The sequence below is a fragment of the Zalophus californianus genome, chromosome 1, assembly GCF_009762305.2.
Source record: "Zalophus californianus isolate mZalCal1 chromosome 1, mZalCal1.pri.v2, whole genome shotgun sequence".
NCBI lineage: Eukaryota > Metazoa > Chordata > Mammalia > Carnivora > Otariidae > Zalophus > Zalophus californianus.
The window spans coordinates 205037461-205057161 of record NC_045595.1 but is presented as its reverse complement, the minus strand read 5'-3'; the positions used below and the strand labels follow the sequence as shown (position 1 = coordinate 205057161).

Below are 19701 nucleotides of genomic sequence, written 5' to 3'. Positions count from 1 at the left end.
GGGTCAAGCTACTTATACCTTTCCTGTTTCCCCTTCTTATGGGAAAAACATACTGTCTTTCCATATCTCGAATGGAATTGAACATTTCTTGTAAAATATACATCTCGGGGGAAAGCCCATCACTATTCTCAGCCTGCTTCCTCCTATTCTTCAGTTCCTGGTAACAGTGGATATTGCCAGGCCTTGTGACTTCTACTTTCTGATCTGGAGAGCTGTCGTGACTTATTTGCTTGCTTAGTATTTGAGAATGCTGTGTTTATCTGCAAACTACAAAGACAGTTTTGCTCTTCAGCTACGATGATTTTGCCTTCATGTGTACATTTATGGAACCTTTGCATCAGCTTCTAGAATAACTAGTAGTTAACACACCTGCTGACAACAATAGTGGCATTATTGGGGTTTTTCAAATAACTTAATGTTCAATTATACCAGTCAGTGACTTTAAGTTAAAAGCTCTTTAGTTTGAAATGGAGAAAATGGTTTCTACATTTAAAAAAATTAATGATGAGGAAGAAACAGCAAACAAGTACATAGAGTCAGTACATAGAGCCAACATTTAGTAAATTGTAAAAGTTCTTAGAGCCAAAGTTGAGTAAGTCTGCTGGTAAATGTTTGGAGGAGATTGGTAATAGGCAGAATTTTTATTTTTGTGGGGTTTTTTTATGGAAAAAGATGAACTTTCGCCTCATGTGATTGCTAACCATCTTCTGAGTCACTGAGACATTTGCTGTTAGCCATGATATTTCTGCAAATCACTTTCTTTTGCGGTCCTTCAGATGACCAAAGAGCATGCTGTATCTCTGAGGAATTGCATTTCATTCAGGGTCGACCAAAATCCTTCAGCATTTCTGCCTGGGTTTTTCAACCGAGCAGTTGAAAATCAGATGATTCTTTGGACCCCTTTGAAATGATACGTTTTAAAGGCGCCCTGTATGAAAAGAGGCTCTCCTTTGCTTTTGACCAAGAAAGTAGATGAACGTACGAACGTGTTGGCATGCAGGGGCTGTTCTTAGCATGTTAGAACAAGCCTGCTTCATCTTAGATCCCGGAGTTGTCCCCTTGGGGGCGCTTGAAAAGCCAGGGGAGATGTCGGGGTCACAGCAATGGTGGGGAGAGCTGCCGGTACTTGGGGGGGCGGGGGGGGGAGGTGGAGGACCCGCGCGGTGATGAACAGTGTACAATGGGACACGGGCTCGTCTCCCTCATGCTCCACAAGAGCAAAGGGAGAGCACACATCTACTTTCCTCAGGGTTTCCTTTTACCCCTGCCCCACATTGCTGCAGTTTGCATCAGAAACCACAAGGAGCCCGAGATCCACTTCCTCATTTCTAAAACGACTTTCTTGGTCACGGCTCACATTGGTTTTCTGTGGGCAACCAGCACTAGGACTCCACCAACGCAGGCTTCTGTGCAGAAATGCCAGGCGGGATTGAGATGGAACTCTGGCTGGGTTCTGGAAGCGTGGCTAACAGGTGCTGACCGGCAGGTGCAATGCTCTTATCTCCCACGTGAGCAAGGGGCAAACTTGAGGTGATGACCTTGAAACAAGGCTGGGGGGTGGGGGGTTTGCTGCTTTTGTGACTTTGCTTTGCTTTAGTGTTCTGATTTGGTTTCTCTGAGGGATCACATCCCACTGAGAAGTATACGGGGCTGCTGAACCCAGAAGGCCAGTCCAGGCTGCCCCCTGCCCCAGACTGCAGGCACAGGGCTTAGGAGGGGCCTCCCAGTGGCTGTGACACCAGTGACAGTGGGCCGGTGAATTCCATTCAGCTTTATCAACATAAAGTCACATATAAATTACCTCCATCTATCTGCTTCCCGACCTTGGAGGACTTGCTGCTCCCTGTTCTGTGACACGCATGGCTCATATCAGTGCTTGCGAACACTGGAGGGTTAGGTCTGTGTCTGGGCCTTTTACTCCGACCTGGGTGGGTGCTTCCCAAGAGCAGGGCCGTGTCTCAATCCCCGGATCTCATGGGGGCCAGTGTGGCCCCTCAGACACTGAAGATGCTCAGATAATGCTTGTGGAGTGAGTAGGGAAAGGAGTGCTAGATGACTGAAATATCAACCCCCACTCATTTACAAGGTTTTTTTTAAAAGATTTTATTTATTTATTTATTTAAAGAGAGAGAGAGAGTACACAAGAGCATGAGCCAGGGTGGGGGGCCAGGGCGAGGGGCAGAGGGAGAGGGAGAGAATCTCAAGCAGACTCCACAGTGAGTGTGGAGCCCAAAATGGGGCTCGATCTCAGGACCCTGAGATCATGACCTGAGCTGAAATCAAGAGTCAGACGCTTAACTGACTAAGCCACCCAGGTGCCTCTCATTTATAAGTTTTAAAAGGTGCCAATTACTTTTTTTTCCCTAAATTCCTCTGTCTGGGTCAATATTTTGGAGTTTACAGAGTGCATGATCATTGATTCATTCAGTCACTTGGCCAACAGATAGTGACTGAGCCACCTCCTGGGTGCCCAGAACTGGGCCAGCTGTGGAAACACAGTGGGTTTTATTATAAGAAACAATGCCATCAGGTAAAAATGCGCCCAAACTATGCAATTATCGGAAAACATTTCAAAATATCCATACATTGGGGCGCCTGGGTGGCTCAGTCGGTTGAGTGTCCAACTCTGGATTTTGGCTCAGGGCATGATTTCAGGGTTGTGAGATCGAGCCCCACGTCGGGCTCCACACTGACTGTGGAGCCTGCTTAAGATACTCTCTCTGCCCCATCCCACCTCAAAAAAAAAAAAAAAAAAAAATCCACACATTTGTCCCCAAAGGATTGCAGGGCTTACTGCTTACCTGGGCACTGAATGCCATCTGAAAATGCTTCACAGAGGAAATCATTCCTTGCAGACCACATCTGCTTTTTCCCATGTGCCAGTGAAATCAGCTTGATGCTCAAGCACCAACTTTGTAGGATAACAAAAGGAAGATGGACAATAAAGAATGCAACCACTACTTTCCTGTAACATAGTTACACCAAGTCAAGGTTTCAGTGCTACATATATTCTTCAACTACAAAAACAAAGTTAAAGTGTGATTGGCATATGTTAGACCTACATTTTTTTTATTGAAGCATAATTGACATATAATATCTTACGAGTTTCAGGTATAAATCATAGTGATTCGATATTTTTATACATTATGAAATGATCCCCAAGGCAAGTCTAGTTACCACCTGTCCCCATACAAAGTTATTACAGTACTATTGACTGTATCCACTGTGCCACTGTACGTTACATCCCCATGACGCCTTTATTTTAAAACTGGAAGTGTAGCTCTTTATCCCCTTCACTATTTTGCCTGCTCCCCAGCCCCCTTCTGCTCTGGAACCAGCAGTTTGTTTCCTGTATCTATGAGTCTGGGTTTGATTTTGCTTTATTTGGTTTTGTTCGTTTGTTTTGTTTTTTAGGTTCCATACATAAGTGAAATCATACAGCGTTTGTCTTTCTCTCAGATTTATTTCACTTAGCATTATACCCTCTAGATCCATCCATGTTGTCCCAGATGGAAAGATTTCATTCTTTTTTACAGCTCGTAATATTCCACTGTAGACACAGAGATATAGATACACACCACATGTTTTCCTTACCCAGTCATCCATTGATGGACACTTAGGCTGCTTCCGTATCTTGGCTACTGTAAATAAGGCTGCAATGAACATAGGGGTACATATATTTCTTTGAATTGGTGTTTTCATTTTCTTTGGATAAATACCCAGAAGTGAAATTATTGGATTTTATGGTAGTTCTATTTTTGATTTTTTGAGGAACCTCCTTACTGGTTTTCCCCTGTCGCTGTACCAATTACATCCCCACCACAGGGGACAAAACTTTTCTTTTCTCCATATTCTTACCAACACTTGTTATTTTTTGTGTTTTTGATGCTAGCCAATCTCACAGGTGTAAAGTGGTATCTCCTTGTGGTTTTGATTTGTTATTTTCCCCAATGACGAGTGATGTGGAGCATCTCTTCATGGGCCTGTTGGCCATCTGTATTTCTCCTTTGGAAAAATGTCCATTCAACTCCTCTGTCCCATTTTTTTAATCAGGTTTTTTTTTAATATTATATTGCATAAGTTTTTTATATATTTTGGATACTGGCCCCTTATTGGTTACATGATTTGCAAATATCCCCGGTCAGTAGGTTGTCTTTTCGTTTGGTTATTGGTTTCCTTCGCTGGGTAGAAGCTTTTTCATTTGATGTAGTTCCATTTGTTTATTTTAGCTTCTGTCACCCTTGCCTGAGGAGACTGGCTCCAAAAAATATTGCTAAGGTTGATGTCCAGGAGCTTACTGCCTTTGTTTCCTTCTAGAAGTTTTATGGTTTCAGGTCTTACATGGAAGTCTTTAATCCATTTTGAATTATTTTTTTACATAAGAAAGTGATCCAGTTTCATTCTTTAAAAAAAAAAAGATTTTATTTATTTATTTGAGAGAGAGGGAGCATGAGTGGGGGGAGGGGCAAAGGGAGAGGGAGAATCTCTAGCAGATGCCCCACTGAGCAGGGAGCCCAACATGGAGCTTGATCTAAGGACCCTGAGATCATGACCTGAGCCGAAGGTCCCAGGACCCTGGGATCATGACCTAAGCCAAAGGTCCCAGGACCCCGGATCATGACCTGAGCTGAAGGCAGATGCTAGTTAACTGAGGCAGTGCCCCCAGTTTCATTCTTTTGCAGGTAGCTGTCCAGTTTTCCCAGCACCATTTATTGAAGAGACTGTCTTTTCCCCATTGGACATCCTTGCCTCCTTTGTCATAGATTAATTGACTATATAGCGCGGCTTTATTTCTGGGTTCCTTTTCTATTCTATTCCATGGATCTGTGTGCCTGTTTCTGTGCCAGCGCCATACTGTTTTGAATACTATGTTTTGTAATAGAGTTTGAAATCAGAGAGCAGGTACCTCCAGCTTTGTTCTTCTTTCCCAAGATTGCTTTGGCTATTGGGGGTCAGCCCTGTACTTTAATCCTATAGCAACCCTTGTGCCTTTTATTTATATTCTCATCACACCATGCAAATGCACCTTAAACATCTAAACATATACCCACCTGTAGTCTTGATTTTAATTTTTTAGGACCTCTTCTGAATTCATTTTAAAAGTGGCAAGATAGCCTAGCTGTGTAATTTAAACAAATAGCTCTTCATACAAAATTCAGTACGTATTCTGCTCCTGTAGCAAATTCTAAACCTTGGCTTTGACACACTATACGTAGATCACACCCTCTGTATAAGTTGTTACAGCAAGAGGAAAAACTGTGGTGCAGATCATCAGAATAAATCTACTGCAGAATTAAGCCCAGTGTGTCATATTCTGGTACACCAGACATCACATGTAAATTGCTAACTCGATGCTCTATGTCATGGTTTCAAATAATTGAAAACATGGTTAGACTGTTGTTTTTCCAACTTCTGAGGAGGGCACAGCAGGGAAAATGGATGTTAAAGAGATCAACCCAGAAGCAATTGCAGGCATCATAGGTGCTAGGAAGGAATAGGAGTGCCTAACAGAAAAGTTAACCACAGCCATGGGCCCTGGGGCAATTTCTGTGCCCCCGGACATGATATTCAAATTATTATTCAAGTGGACCTCGGCCAGGAGAAGATGCAGGCGGTGCTCCCGGCAGAGGAAGCAGCTTGGATGAAAGCCCCTGAGCCCTGAACCCCAAGCCTGGGGAGCCACTGATGCGCCAAGACAGTGTGGCGGGACCTGTGTGGAGGTCACAGGAGCCTCTCGTGCTTTAGATGCTGGATTTTCTCCTGTGAGCCAACGGGGGCCAAAGCGGGGCTGACAGGAAGAGAGGGACAGGCTGTTTCCTGACGCCCAAGTTAGGAATATCTCAACCAAGGGGCCGTGCTAGTGTGTTTTCCAAGGCTCACCTTCTAGAATGTTCCCAAGACCCGTCTTCCTCCCTGTGTGCCAGGTCCTCTTGCTGTCAAGTAGCCTGCAGAGAACTGGGTAAGGCTTCCAGACATCCATTCCTATAAACAGGCCTGCCCTGAGCCTACGTAGACACCCATGACCACCCACAAGGTGGTATCCTCCCTGTCACCCCTATGGCAGCCCCCCAGTGAAGGCGCCCTCCTAGAAGGGGAAAGGGCAGTGGAGGAACGAACCAGAGAGATGGAAAGAAGGAGGGGGAGAAGAAACAGGCAGCGATTTAAAAAACAGTCAGAAACTATAACCAACATGGTAGCCATGAATCAAACTACATGAGATCACTTTGAGTGTTCGGTGATCTAAATGCACCAATTAAAGACTGAGATTGTCATAGGCGATCAAAAAATGCTCTCCCACAATGTCATCAACAAGAAATTGACTATAAATACAAGGACACATGTAGATTAAAAGTAAGTGGGCAGAGAAGGATAGACCATGCTAACACTAGTCAGAAAAAGCTGGAAGAAGTGAGTGGAATGCTGAAGCGTGGGATGGAGGGCAGGAGAGGAAAGGGAGTACGGTCACGGTTCACTCCAACTGCGTGTCCACTACTGACCAGGCCCTGTGCTGAGCCCGAGGTGGGTTCTCTGACGGCTCACCATGCCCTAAGAAGTAGGTCCTACCTTCACGGTTTTGGAGACTCAGGTCCACCTCCCCCTGGTACAGCCTCTCGGAATAGGGCATGCGGTCCACCTTCCCCGCCTCGCTTCTCTTAGAACTTTTCTTCTGCAGCTACTTTATCAGAATTAGCCTGGGCTGCCCTTGAGCCTTAGGCTGAAGGGGGAAAGGGGAATTTTACATGGCCCACTTGTCTGGCATTTGCCGAATGTCCCGTGGTCAGTCTGATCTCACACCTGAAGGGCAGGTCAAAAGATTTTTTTTTTCCTTGGGCGCCTGGGTGGCTCAGTTGGTTAAGCGACTGCCTTCGGCTCAGGTCATGATCCTGGAGTCCCGGGATCGAGTTCCGCATCGGGCTCCCGGCTCGGCGGGGAGTCTGCTTCTCCCTCTGACCCTCCCCCCTCTCATGTGCTCTCTCTCTCTCATTCTCACTCTCTCAAAATAAATAATAATAATTCTTAAAAAAAAAAAAGATTTTTTTTCTTGTGTACTTTTAAAAACTGTTTCAAATGCAACAAAGTAGCCAGAAGATCCCCAGAATGTATAATGGTAGTACCAGCTACCATTCACCCCAAACTTGCTTGCCCTGAGCTATGCTGTGTAGGCCCTTTATGTACGCCAGAGGTGCTCAAACTTGAGCGTGCATCCCATCACTTAGATGACTTACTAAAACATAGAGCTTCTGGGCGCCTGGGTGGCTCAGTCAGTTAAGCGTCTGCCTTGGCTCAGGTCATGATCCCAGGGTTCTGGGATCGAGCCCCGCATCAGGCTCCCTGCTCAGCAGGGGAGCCTGCTTCTCCCTCTCCCTCTGTCTGCCACTTGCCCTGCTTGTCCTCTCTCACTCTCTCTGTCAAATAAATAAAAATCTTAAAAAAAAAATTTTAAAAAAACACAGAGCTTCTGATTCGGGAAATATATTCTGTAACTGCCTGATCAATTATCACAAGTTTCGTGGCTTCACACAACACCCAGCTATATTAGCTGACAGGTCTGTCGTCAGAAGCCCGGGCATGGTGTGCCTGGGTTCTCTGGTCAAAGTCCTACGAGGCTGGGGATTCATAGATGATAGTTGAATGAAATGCACAAATGGATGGCTTTTCTTTACACTTGAACGTCTGTTCTTAATCCCAAACAGCCCACATAAGAATCCGCTCAGTAAAGGTGCTCAAAACATACACGTTTCATCTCCAGGTAGGTAGAACCCAGCCCCAGAAAAACCCACCTGTCTAGGGCAGTTTTCCCTGTAACTGATTTGCTGCCTGGAACTTTCCTCTCAGCCGTGCATTCGCTCCTTCGGGGATGAGACTTTGCTCTTCATAATTTGCGGCTTAAATACATCTGCTCTGGGAGGCCTTATCCTCACCATTAATGCTGTAATGGGCAAACAAGTTCATTAGGTAACATTCCAGTCTTGCTAGAAGGGAGATGCGGAGGGCAGGGCCATCCCAAGGAGAAAGGAGGAGATCTGGAATGCGACTCTGGGACAGCAAGAAGAGTAGAGAAATGAGGAAGGAGAAGAGGTGAGGAATGGCAGTGACAAAAAAGAATTTGAGAGTTCTGCTCAGAGCAGGCAGCGTGCTGGGGGTCGTCTGCAAGTCCTGGGTAGGAGATTTTCCGGAATCAGATATGTTCTGCCAGCCACACCCTGGAGCCTGCAGAATGTACCTCATGAGACTTGTTCATGCTTGTGCAGAGCTCAGCACCGTGGAGCAGGACAGCCTCGTGACGGTCCCCGGGCAGTCCGTGGCCTTGACTCTAGCGAGAATGGCCCAGTCAACACAGCTGATATCTGGCCACTTCACCAGATAAAAATGGTTGGCGAAAGAGGTTATCAAAGAAAAACAAAAGATAAAGAAGATGTGGTCCATATACACAATGGAATATTATTCAGCCATCGGAAAGGATGAATACCCAACTTTTACATCAACATGGATGGCACTGGAGGAGATGATGCTAAGTGCAATAAGTCAAGCAGAGAAAGTCAATTACCATATGGTTTCACTTATTTGTGGAACATAAGGAATAGCAGGGAGGACATTAGGAGAAGGAAGCGAAAAATGAAGGCGGGGGATTGGAGGGGGAGAGGAACCATGAGAGACTAGAAACTCCGAGAAACAAACTGAGGATGTTAGAGGGGAGGGGGGTGGGGGGATGGGTTAGCCTGGTGATGGGTGTTAAGGAGGGCACGTACTGCATGGAGCACTGGGTGTTATACGAAAACAATGGATCGTGGATCACCGCATCAAAAATGAATGATGTATTGTGTGGTGACTAACATTAACATAATAAAATTAAAGAAAAGAAAAAATATTTTCCAGTGAAATCCGTTTATTTTTTTAAATATGTAGGTAAGAGATGGGATTCTTTCAACAGTTGGCACCCCAGAATATTCATGGGTTATAAACACCAGGTTTGGGAATTGTGTGTATGAAATACTCGCAGGGCAAAGAAATTAAAGCCACATACCACACCATTATGCAAAAAAAGAAGGTAGATTTCCTCTCCCTAAGTTTAACCTTGAATAGCTTATCTGTTAACCAAGGTTTCTGTGACCATTGATATACAAGAGATAGTGGGGGGAGGGGAAAGAGGAGTCTTTGGTTATTACAAATGTCATAAGTGTTCACCACGGAAATACTAGTTAAGTCCAAATAGGCAAAAAAGGAAAACATTGCCACCTCATACTAACATGCACACTTTTTCTTTTCACCAAAATGGATCACAGCAATAAACATTGTTTTGTAAGCTGCTTTTTTCTCTTAACAGCAAGTTGTGAACATCTTTATTGTGTCATGAGATAGTTTTCACCTCCTTCTTGTGAGAGGCTCTATAGTCAGTGGAGTGGATTCAGCATATTAATTAGCTGGTCACTGGTTGGATGTTGAGGTTGCTTTTGGTATGTGATTTGCATAAGCAGCATTGTGGGGGAATGCATTTGCATCCAAATCTTTGCGCACACCTATGTGGATTTCCTTAGAATAAATTCCTAGGAGTAAAATTGTTGAGTTTTCAATTGACATGATTAATGCTGAGAGTCTAAAACTGTTGAGTTGGGGCGCCTGGGTGGCTTAGTCGTTAAGCATCTGCCTTCGGCTCAGGTCATGGTCCCAGGGTCCTGGGATCGAGCCCCACATCGGGCTCCCTGCTCCGCGGGAGGCCTGCTTCTCCCTCTCCCACTCCCCCTGTTTGTGTTCCCTCTCTCGCTGTCTCTCTCTCTGTCAAATAAATAAATAAAATCTTAAAAAAATAATAAAAATAAAACTGTTGAGCTTACTGCCTTTTTTTTAACCATATATTTTTTTTGAAGTTCCTTAATGTGGATAGGTGAGCTAATGATCTGGAGTGGAATCAGTAGTATTCTCATGGTGTCCAATTTAAAGTCTGTCCTATTTGTGAGCTATTTCAGATGATTAACTTAGTGTCCAAATCTTTGACCTCAGAACTTATTGGTTCCTTGATCTTGGGAGTGATGGGTGGTTGGTTGGTTGGTTGGCTGGTTGGTTGGTTGGTGGACACAGTAACACACTCCAGGACCCTTCAGTAATAAAGGATTTGCCCTCCAGCTGCCCTTGGCGATTGCCCACTTTGGAGATCACTTCAGCTGAGGAGAGCCACCTCCCTAAGTTCCCCACCCCTTCTCCAGGTAGCTGCTGTCCCAGAGCTGACCAATGTGGGGGTATCAACACCCAGCCCTTCTGCTCCAGTGAGGATCGGGCCATCTTCAGAACACCCCACAGGACCAGCAAAGCTTCCACTGGAACATTGTAGTCTTGGTCTTCCTCTGCCCAGCCTCCTTTTCTCCTCTTACCACCCCCACCCTCTTTTTCTTGGGTATTGAGCCCAGGAGCACCCCCCAAATAAATCTCTTGCACAGAACATCTGTCTCAGGGTCCGGAAGCAGCCAGTGTCTATTGAATTTATTCATTGGTTGAGGGGCTGCAGGCTGTGGGGGCTCAGCAGACCCGTGGTTGATTACTGTATATGCCACCTAATTCACCTCTACAGAGGGTAGTAATACCTCCGTGACCTCCTTCAGGATAGAAAAGCCAGGCCAGCTTAGACTCTTGGGGAGGGTTTCTTTAAAGGATGAAGTCAGGCACAATCTCCCTAAGAGTTATTTCAACATAAGAAGATTGATCAAACTGTATCCTAGATTTTTACAAAGGCAGCTTAAATGGTCTTTTTTTTTTTTAAGATTTCGCACACAAGCGGGGGGGGGGGGGGGCGGGCAGAAGGAGAGGGAGAAGCAGACTCCCTGCTGTGCAGGGAACCAGAGGCGGGGCTCCATCCCAGGAACCTGAGATCATGAGCTGAGCCAAATGTAGACGCTTAGCCAACTGAGCCACCCAGGTGCCCCTTAAATGGTCTTTTAAAGAATGATCTTAAAAGCCTCATTCTGAAAATACGTGCATCTCTGGCTACTTTGCAATCATCTCTAACCCCGTCTGCTAAGGCCACCCATGACCAAACCTTTCTGCCTCCGTCAATCACAAGCTCATTGTGTAGACGTCTGTAAGTGTGTTATAAGTGCGTTAAGGTTCTAATTCTTAGCTGGGCTGTCTGCCGCCCTGGTATGACCCAGTCACGTCTTACGAACGATTTCCAAAGAAACCAACTGTGGTTTGTAGACGTTTGAGCAGAATCTGTGTCACCCCTAACCTAATGTCTCCACCGTTCGCTTGCATTACCATATAATTTCAGGGGTGGAAGAGAACATTCGGCAAATGTCCAAAGAGTCACTTACGGAAATGTGTTGTGCCAGTGAAGGGGCCAGAAAAAAATAAACAATTGCCAAGTGAGGAGTGACGACATGCTCTCTGTGTGTATTACTCGAAGTGGATTATGTGACAGAGAACATTGTGAGCCCTGGGGTGGGGGGTGGTGAGCAGCTTCTCGCGTCCCCCTACCCCTCTGGGTCTGGCTCACAGCAAGGGACTAATAATCTATTTTTGCTGACTACTAAATTAAGCCAGAGGCCGAGAGCTGGAATGCCTTTGGGGTCTGGGGTCCGGAGCAATGGGGACAATTATGTCTGGAGAGCACAGGGTTTAGCCTCCCAGGTCAGCCATAGCCGTGTGGGCCTCTGGGCCCTGAATGGCTACATCTTCCTTTCTTTACCCCCCAAGAAGCCAGGTACTCTATTTCTATGTGAAACCTCCCAGTTTTTCAATATTGACAGCTAACTTTCTTAAATGTTGGGGAGCTGACAACTCACAACCAGTAAACTGGTTCTAGACCCAAGAGGACAGACAGCCCTTCCCTCCCAGACGCCCATGGTGCAGAGGTGTGTGGCCAAGTTCTCGTCACTTGGCAGCAACACCCAAACCTCCCCAACGAACAAAGTTGGCACAGTTGTTCTCTTTTCTGAGGGCGAGTGTTAATATCCAAAGTTGTTTGCTCTGTGTGGATAGTTTATTTTTTTCCTAAGTATATTTGAAGTCCTTGTGTCATCCTCATGAAGACAGGATATGCTTCCTCCTGCAACTTATTATCAGACTTGTAAATAATCAGCGAAGAAGGCCACGTTAAGTATAAAAAGACAGCATATGCTCTGGCCCCGTTGGTAACTTCTCAAAGCTACAGACGGGGAAACAGGGCCTGGGGGTGGAGATGCAAAGAGCAGGAAAACACGCACGGCACACTTTTTTCTCCCGCATTTGGCAGAAAACAATTTCCGAGCAGATTCCTGAGTTTTTAAAGTGGGTGTGGATACAAACTGCATAGGAAAGTTCTCGAAAACTGTGTTTTCTATTTGGTTTTACAGACTCAGAGGTTTCAATTTTGCTCCACGCTCCTCCCCCGACCTTACATAGCTGGACGCCTCCCCCAGGGATCCATAGGCTGTTGCAGGGCCCCAGCCCAGGGCCAGGTTCCCCGGGAGAACCTACTAGAAAGACACCAGGCCTCCACCTCCCGGCAGCACACATCCTGGCCAGGGTTCAGCCGCGTCCGTTCTTCCCAGATGAGCGTGGAACATGGCACGGAAAGGATGAGGGCTCTTCGGTCAGTGTTCACACAAGAAAGGGGAGCTCATGCTTTGGAGGGAAAGGATTTACTTGATGGGAACGAATGAGTGCAGGCTGCGCACTGGAATGAGAGAGAACCAGGTCCGGGGAGTGAGGAGCATAGGGGCGGACTGTGGCTAACCCGCTCCCAGTACATTTCCTGCCCCGGGGATTTGTCACCTCAGGATCACGCCCCTGCTGAGGAAGGCCCCTGGGCAGAAGTTAAAATCAGTGGTTAAACTAAGGTGGGTCTAGAAAGGAATAGACTAAAGAGAGCAAATAAGGGATGATTAATTAGGGTGGCTTTGGCCCCAGTCATCTCTAAATGAAGGTTACCTCCCTTAATCCCTGTCTGCTGGTCTGCAGGTCATTCATTAAGGATAGTTCTGATTTGCCTATGGCTGTTTCTCCATTTTAAGCCCTGTAAGCAGTGCATTTCCAAGAAATTACGGAGGGGTGGTTAACCTTCATGTACTAAGGAAAGAGTGAGGTAATAAGGAAACAAAAGTTAATGGGATTTTGAGTGCCTGTGGAATTTAACAAGCGAGATGAAATCCTGTATGAACCCTGACCTCTTTTTTAAGGTATAAATTTGAACATGCTCTTCCTCCCTGCTTTTTCTTAATCAACTGATTGTTTCATTTTATTTCTTCTCTTCTCTTTTCTTTTTTTTGCTTTTCCTTTTTTTTGATGATACCAATTTTTTTTAAATCTCCACCATAAGCTTTAACAGAGCATGCGTGCCCTTCTGCTAAAATACATGGTTAGCAGCTTCACCATTTGTTTTAAGATTTTATTTATTTATTTATTTGAGAGAGAGAGAGAGAGAGAACGTGAGCAGGGGGAGGGGCAGAGGGAGAGGGAGCTCGATCCCAGGACCCTGAGATCATGACCTGAGCCAAAGGCAGCCACTTAACCCACTGAGCCACCCAGGCGTCCCTAGCAGCTTCACCACTGACTGTATCGATCCTTTTTGGCGCTGGCATTAATAAGCCCACCCATATTATTTATTTAAGTCCTTGAAAGTTCTGGATTATCCCAGAAATACAAATTATGTGTACACTGTCTTGTATGAATCAGGCTCTTCTATTTTTCAAATTATCAGAAGTGTGCCAGGCTGAAGGTTAGTATTAATAGCATTTCTTCTGTGTTACCCTACAGATCCAGAAGATTAATGTTTATTAAACATAAAGGTGATCTTCATTTAAGATGGTTTTCTTATTTCAGATTTGGAATTCTTATTTTAGGCATCGTCCCCCATCCTGGGAGAACCACCACCTGCCTGTTTGTTCTGGGGGGTTCTGGTTAGGACCTTGAAGCCCATCAGCAGAAAGGTTACCTGCTTTGTTTTACATTTTCTTTGAAATGGAGGCCCCTCCCTGTGACTGAACAGATTTTACCAGTAATAAAGCAATGCTAAAAGCAATAAATTCCTGCGCCCAAATCTGGCCTCTCAGAGCCCAGTTCCCTGATTATTCCTAAAAGAGAACAAGAATGGAAATTCCTTTGGAGATCAAAAAGAAGAACATTTTTCCTGCTCTCTTTCTTAACTTGATCATTAGGACAAAGCTCAAAGAAAATTGGGACTTCAATCACAATTCCTGTTGGACAAATGGTCTCCATGGGTTTTGAGCATGAATCTCATTGGTAAAAGAGTTTTGAGTACATCTGCCCGCAAAAGCATTTTTATTCGTAAATTCGACACAACTTCAACTCTACATTGGGCACTTTATAAAACATACCCTAAAAGTAGGCATTTAAAAAGGACATAAAAAGGCATTGAAAGAGGTGAAAATATATTGAGTTGAATATGTTCTTCCCACATGCAGAGGGTTGTCAAGATGGCTGCCGCGGCCTCTGGTAGTGTCCCATGGGTGTGGCCTCTGAGTCTGGAGTTGATGACTCAGTCCCCCATGCCCGGGAGACCCGTGGGCTCCCACACAGCAAGAACAGAGAAGGTACGCCCGGGGAATGAGACTGGCACGCTCCGAACACACACATGCGCCTTTAACGATGTTACACCACCTCCTGGGATGAAAAGGAAGGGCATGGCCTTTGCTCAGACCAAAGACACGGGGCACCCTTCAGTCAGGAACACCAAGGGCCATGGCCCTTGGATGCCTGGTGAATTCTGGCTCTTAACCTGCCTCAGATGGGCCCTCCCTGGGGCAGTCTCTGAATGACACAAACATTTAACCGTATCTCCAGGAAGAGTGAGTGGTGTTGCCCCCACGTGGCTTTCACTGCAGTCCGGAGAGTGCCAGATAAGAACAGAAGTAGGAGGCCAGGCAGACCATGGTGAGAACCCCGGGGGTCTCCGGGGCTAAAGGAGGGAGAGGACATTTAGTTGGGAGGGGCATCTCCTGCTTTGGTGCCTTTGTGTATTCTGTTCCCAAAGTGGAATGCTGTTCCCCAACATCCCACAGTTCACTCCCCTACTTCCTTCCAATCTGATGCATTCACATGCCATCTTCTCAGGAATGCCTTCTCTGGCTAGTCTCTCACTCAACATCTCCTTTTCCCAGGTCTTCCCATCCCTGCTCTGTGCCTTTTCCCCAGCAAATAGCACTGTCTAAACAGACTGGGTATTTTACCCATTTATTTTGTTTCTCTTCTTTTTCTTTTCTTCCTGTCTAGAATGTAAGTTCCATGAAGGCAGAGAGTTTTGTCTGTTCACCCTTGAATCCCCAACACCTAAAACTCCTTGGGTGAAAGGATGGATGGATGGATGGATGGATGGATGGATGGATGGATGGATGGATGGATGGATGAATGGATGGGCGGATGGATGGATGGATGAATGGATGGATGGATGGATGGATGGATGAATGGATGGGCGGATGGATGGATGGATGGATGAATGGATGGATGGATGGATGGATGGATGGACGGACGGACAGATGGATTCATGGATGCATAACTGGATGGGCAGATGGATGCATGGATGCATGGATGGATAGGTAGATGGATGAATGGATAGATGGATGCATGCATGCCTGGATGGGTACAGGGATGAATACTAAGTGAAAGTCTTCATCTTCAACCTAAGGAACAAGGGGAAGTCACTGAAGTTTTCCCAGTGGGAGAGGAATGTGATCAAGCCCAGCTTCGGGAAGTTTTATGTTGTGGGAATTATGTACATATTGGAGCAATGAGAAATTGGCCACAGCGAGGCCAGTTAATAGGTATTGCAATTGCAGAAGCTGCCTGAAGTGGTGTGCTGGGAGTGCAAAGTGGAGGGTGGTACAGAGAATCCACAGAACTCTCCATGGACCTGCAGGTGTGGCACTTAGAAGAGGAAGACATCCAAGATGCCCTGGACGGCCCAGTCAGAGGGACTGAGAGAGATGGGGAAATGAGCTAGGATACCATAAGGCACTGCTGCTAGGTGGGCATGGTTCTGTGGTTCCATGGAACAAGCCTGGAATCTGCAATCGAAAGACCAGGGTGAATCCTGGCTCTCCTTAAGAAAGTGTGCCCTTCTGAACCTCAGCATCATTAGAGGGGAAATAGGAAATTGAAATGCTGCTAAGACACAACAACCACCAGTTGTATTTCAGGCGCTGTGCTAGGCACTCTGCCAACATCACATCGTTGGATCTGAATTTGATATTAACCCGGTTTACAAGCTGAGGACAAGGACACGTCCCTTAGTTAATAACATCTTTTAGACTGGGAAATGATAATGAAGAGAGTGAGCCCCTGTGTTCTACTGCATAGTAACTCAGGTTGGAAGAATAAAGCGCCACATTATCGAGAAAAAGGTTACAAATATAAAGTAACAATAAAACAATTCCATTACCTCAGAAGCTAAAAACTCGACTCAACCACAAGTTCCATTAGCATTCAAGATAAATGCTTTTTTAAAATGACACCTTTTAGGGGCGCCTGGGTGGCTCAGTCGGTTAAGCGTCTGCCTTCAGCTCAGGTCATGATCCCGGGGTCCTGGGATCGAGTCCAGCGTCGTCGTCGGGCTCCCCGCTCGGCGGGAAGCCTGCTTCTCCCTCTGCCTGCCGCTCCCCCTGCTTGTGCTTGTTCTCTCTCGCTCTCTCGCTCTCTCTCTCTCTCTGACAAATAAGTAAAAAATCTTAAAAAAATATTAAATGACATCTTTTATCGAATCAGGTGTGTCATTCCCCCCTCCACCCCCCCCACCCCCGTCAGTCTTTTGCAGATTGCCTCATTCTTTGCCCTGCTTTGGTTTGCACATCAAAGCCCAAACTCAGTTTCCTTCTCTGATCCTTTGTAGCAAGTTTCCCCAGTGGCACATTCTTGGCATAGTTGTAAACTCCTTGGGGTTTATAAGGACGTGCTGAGGTCATCCTTACTTTGCCTGAGGAATGCTGTAATGGGAATGGTGGCATTCAACATAAACCTCAGTTTTTCCTCACTGAAAATAGAAAATTTCTTGGTGAAAATATGCTCTAACTGCATGGAGCCAGAGGAACCAAATGCAAGTTAAAGAGATTCATTTAGGATTTTTATGGTATGAATGGAGGAAATGCAAAACATCTAAAGCTTTCAGTTGACTAAAGCATTTCATTTCTTCTTTAACTTCTGGTGTCAGTGTTACTATTTTAAGTGCGAGTTTTAGTATGCTTTTCAAGAGCTCTAATGAGACATTAGGCACTGCTGTCTTCAAATCACTTATATCCAACTAGCAAACAAGAATCAAAAATGTACTTGTCTCCCAAATGACGAGGGATATACGTGTAGGAAAGTCCACTCTCTTAATACTTGTTTTGGAACAATTTTTATCCTCTATGGGGGAAAATCGCTATTTACAACGTAAGTCTTTTGCACAGGATGTTTAGAAATCCAAGTTCATGTATAATAGACGTGCAGTCGAAAAACAGGCATTCCTAAGGAGAACTGTCATGTTAGCAGAGGAAGGGAACCTGAGATGAGTTTGTAGCAGTGTCACCTCTGGGTACGGGGACAGCTGTCTGTCCCCTTGGCCAGCCAAGTCTGGAGCACCACTCACCCAGAAGCTGAGGAAGCCTGTGCTGGTGGCCCCTGGGCGCCCTTCTCCTGGTCCAAGGCCCCGGTCACTCTGTGACCCAGTGAGTTTTGCCACAGAGCTATCTTTTCAACCTCCCTACAGTTGGCCACCATTTTGAGCTCCTCTTCCTGATGTAACAATGGGAGCACTCAGTTTCAAAATTGGATTCATATGGGGCGCCTGGGTGGCTCACTTGTTAAGCGTCTGCCTTCAGCTCAGGTCATGATCCCAGGACCAGCCCCGCATTGGGCTCCCTGCTCAGCGGGGAGCCTGCTTCTCCCTCTCCCACTCCCCCTGCTCCTGTTCCCTCTCTCGCTGTGTCTCTCTCTGTCAAATAAATAAATAAAATCTTTAAAAAAAAAAAACTGGATTCAAATGAGCTTGAAATCAATTCAAAGGCAGGTACAGGATTACACATTTTTATTAGGCATTTTGGGCAGCCTGGTGAAAGATCAATTATTTGTCATCTATTTCCATGAGCAAAGACAGAGAGATGAACAATCCTCTGATACCTCACTATTCCTTTTTTGTTGTTGTTTTCATCCATATAATGAAACAAAAACTGCAGATTTGGTTGAGCAGCAGTACTCTTGTCTCAGATGAACAAAAATATTTCAGATCTGCCCACAGAACTGATCTGGAACTTTTATGTCATGATTTAAAAAAGAGAGAGAGAGAGAGGGGCCGCCTGGGTGGCTCAGTCGGTTAAGCGTCTGCCTTTGGCTCAGGTCATGATCCCAGGGTCCTGGGATTGAGTCCTGAGTCAGGCTTCCTGCTCCGGGGGGGGGGGGGGGGGGGGAACCTGCTTCTCCCTCTCCCTCTGCAGCTCCCCCTGCTTGTGCTCTCCGTCAAATAATTAAATAAAATCTTAAAAAATAAATAAATACACTTTTAAAAAAAGAAGACAGTGAAATCAGCCTCTTCTTCCTCCTCCGATCACCTTTTAACTCTATTTGCTAAGGTGGACTCCAGGAGAAAAAGAAAAGGGGTTGGAACTTGCGGGGGTGGGCACCTCAGATCTGTCCCCAGACTCTCTAGAGGAGGGGAGGCTGTTCTGTGTCTCCTCCCTCCCCCTCCCCTTCTTTCCTCCAGCAACACCTCCCCTAGACACACTGCTGCCACCAGAAACTAAAAAGCCATGTGTCACGGACCCACTGCTGACCACACTGAAAATGCAGCACACCCAAGCACACTCCCCAACGCCAAGCACTGGCTCACTGCCCGTGGTGTTCGATGCAAACCCGTACTATTCATAGTGTTCCAAACTTTTGTAGAATATACGCATTTAGATCTTTTCAGGTTGGGGGTGTTGGGTAGTTTGGCAAAGCAAACACCATAACTGGTTTCTTATATAACCCTACAGTTGGCAGCGAGGCAGCGTGCATTGAAATGAAGCAACGCTCATTCATCCAAGAAGGCTTTGCTTTTCCTTTTTTGGAGGGATAAATGCTCTGGTTTGTTTTTTCTCCGTGGCATATATTCATTTTATTATTGGCTGGCTTTAATGATTCTTTGAAGTTAATCTTTACGTGTGAATGGCAGGGTTCTGTTTAAGTTTTGGAAGCTTCCGGAGGAGGTGTCTCAGTATGCCTCTAGACTAGAGAATGCTTTTATAAGTAACTGGAGTGCTTTTAGGTGACACTGAAATTGGGCAGACTGGGAAGGACCTGGGACCCAGGCTGCCATAGGGATCAACGCTGGTCAAGTGCTTAGAATTTCGGAGTTGCAGCCTTTGGAAAGAACTAGCATCCTGCCATCCCAGCAGCTTCTCCACACCAGACATCGCACCTGGAAAAGGGGCCAGCTGAACTAACTTTTCAGCGTAGCATATGTTCTTTCCATTTCTTCTTCCTTTTCTATTAAAACAACAACAACAACAAACTTTGTCTACGTGTCTCAAAGCAAGACAACTGCCCGCAATGTTTCCTTTCTCAACTTCAGAGCTGAGATTCTCTAAAATGTTTTTGTATCTTTTTCGGAATCCAATAGCTGTTAGAAAATGATCAAAGGGTTGCATATCCCTAGTTCCGAAATTACTACTAATAAAGTTTTCCAATGAAAAATCCCAGGATTGCTTGAGGATCTCTTCCCACGTTCCCACTGTGGAATACAAGCGGGAATTGGGACATTCATCC

At 45.7% G+C, this 19701-nt stretch overlaps 1 protein-coding gene across 1 annotated transcript in view; it reads left to right on the top strand.

Annotated features, from left to right (window-relative positions):
- The window catches only part of RCAN1 (regulator of calcineurin 1), a 97852-nt gene that overhangs the window by 66667 nt on the left and 11484 nt on the right, over nucleotides 1–19701 (top strand). The window lies entirely within an intron of this gene.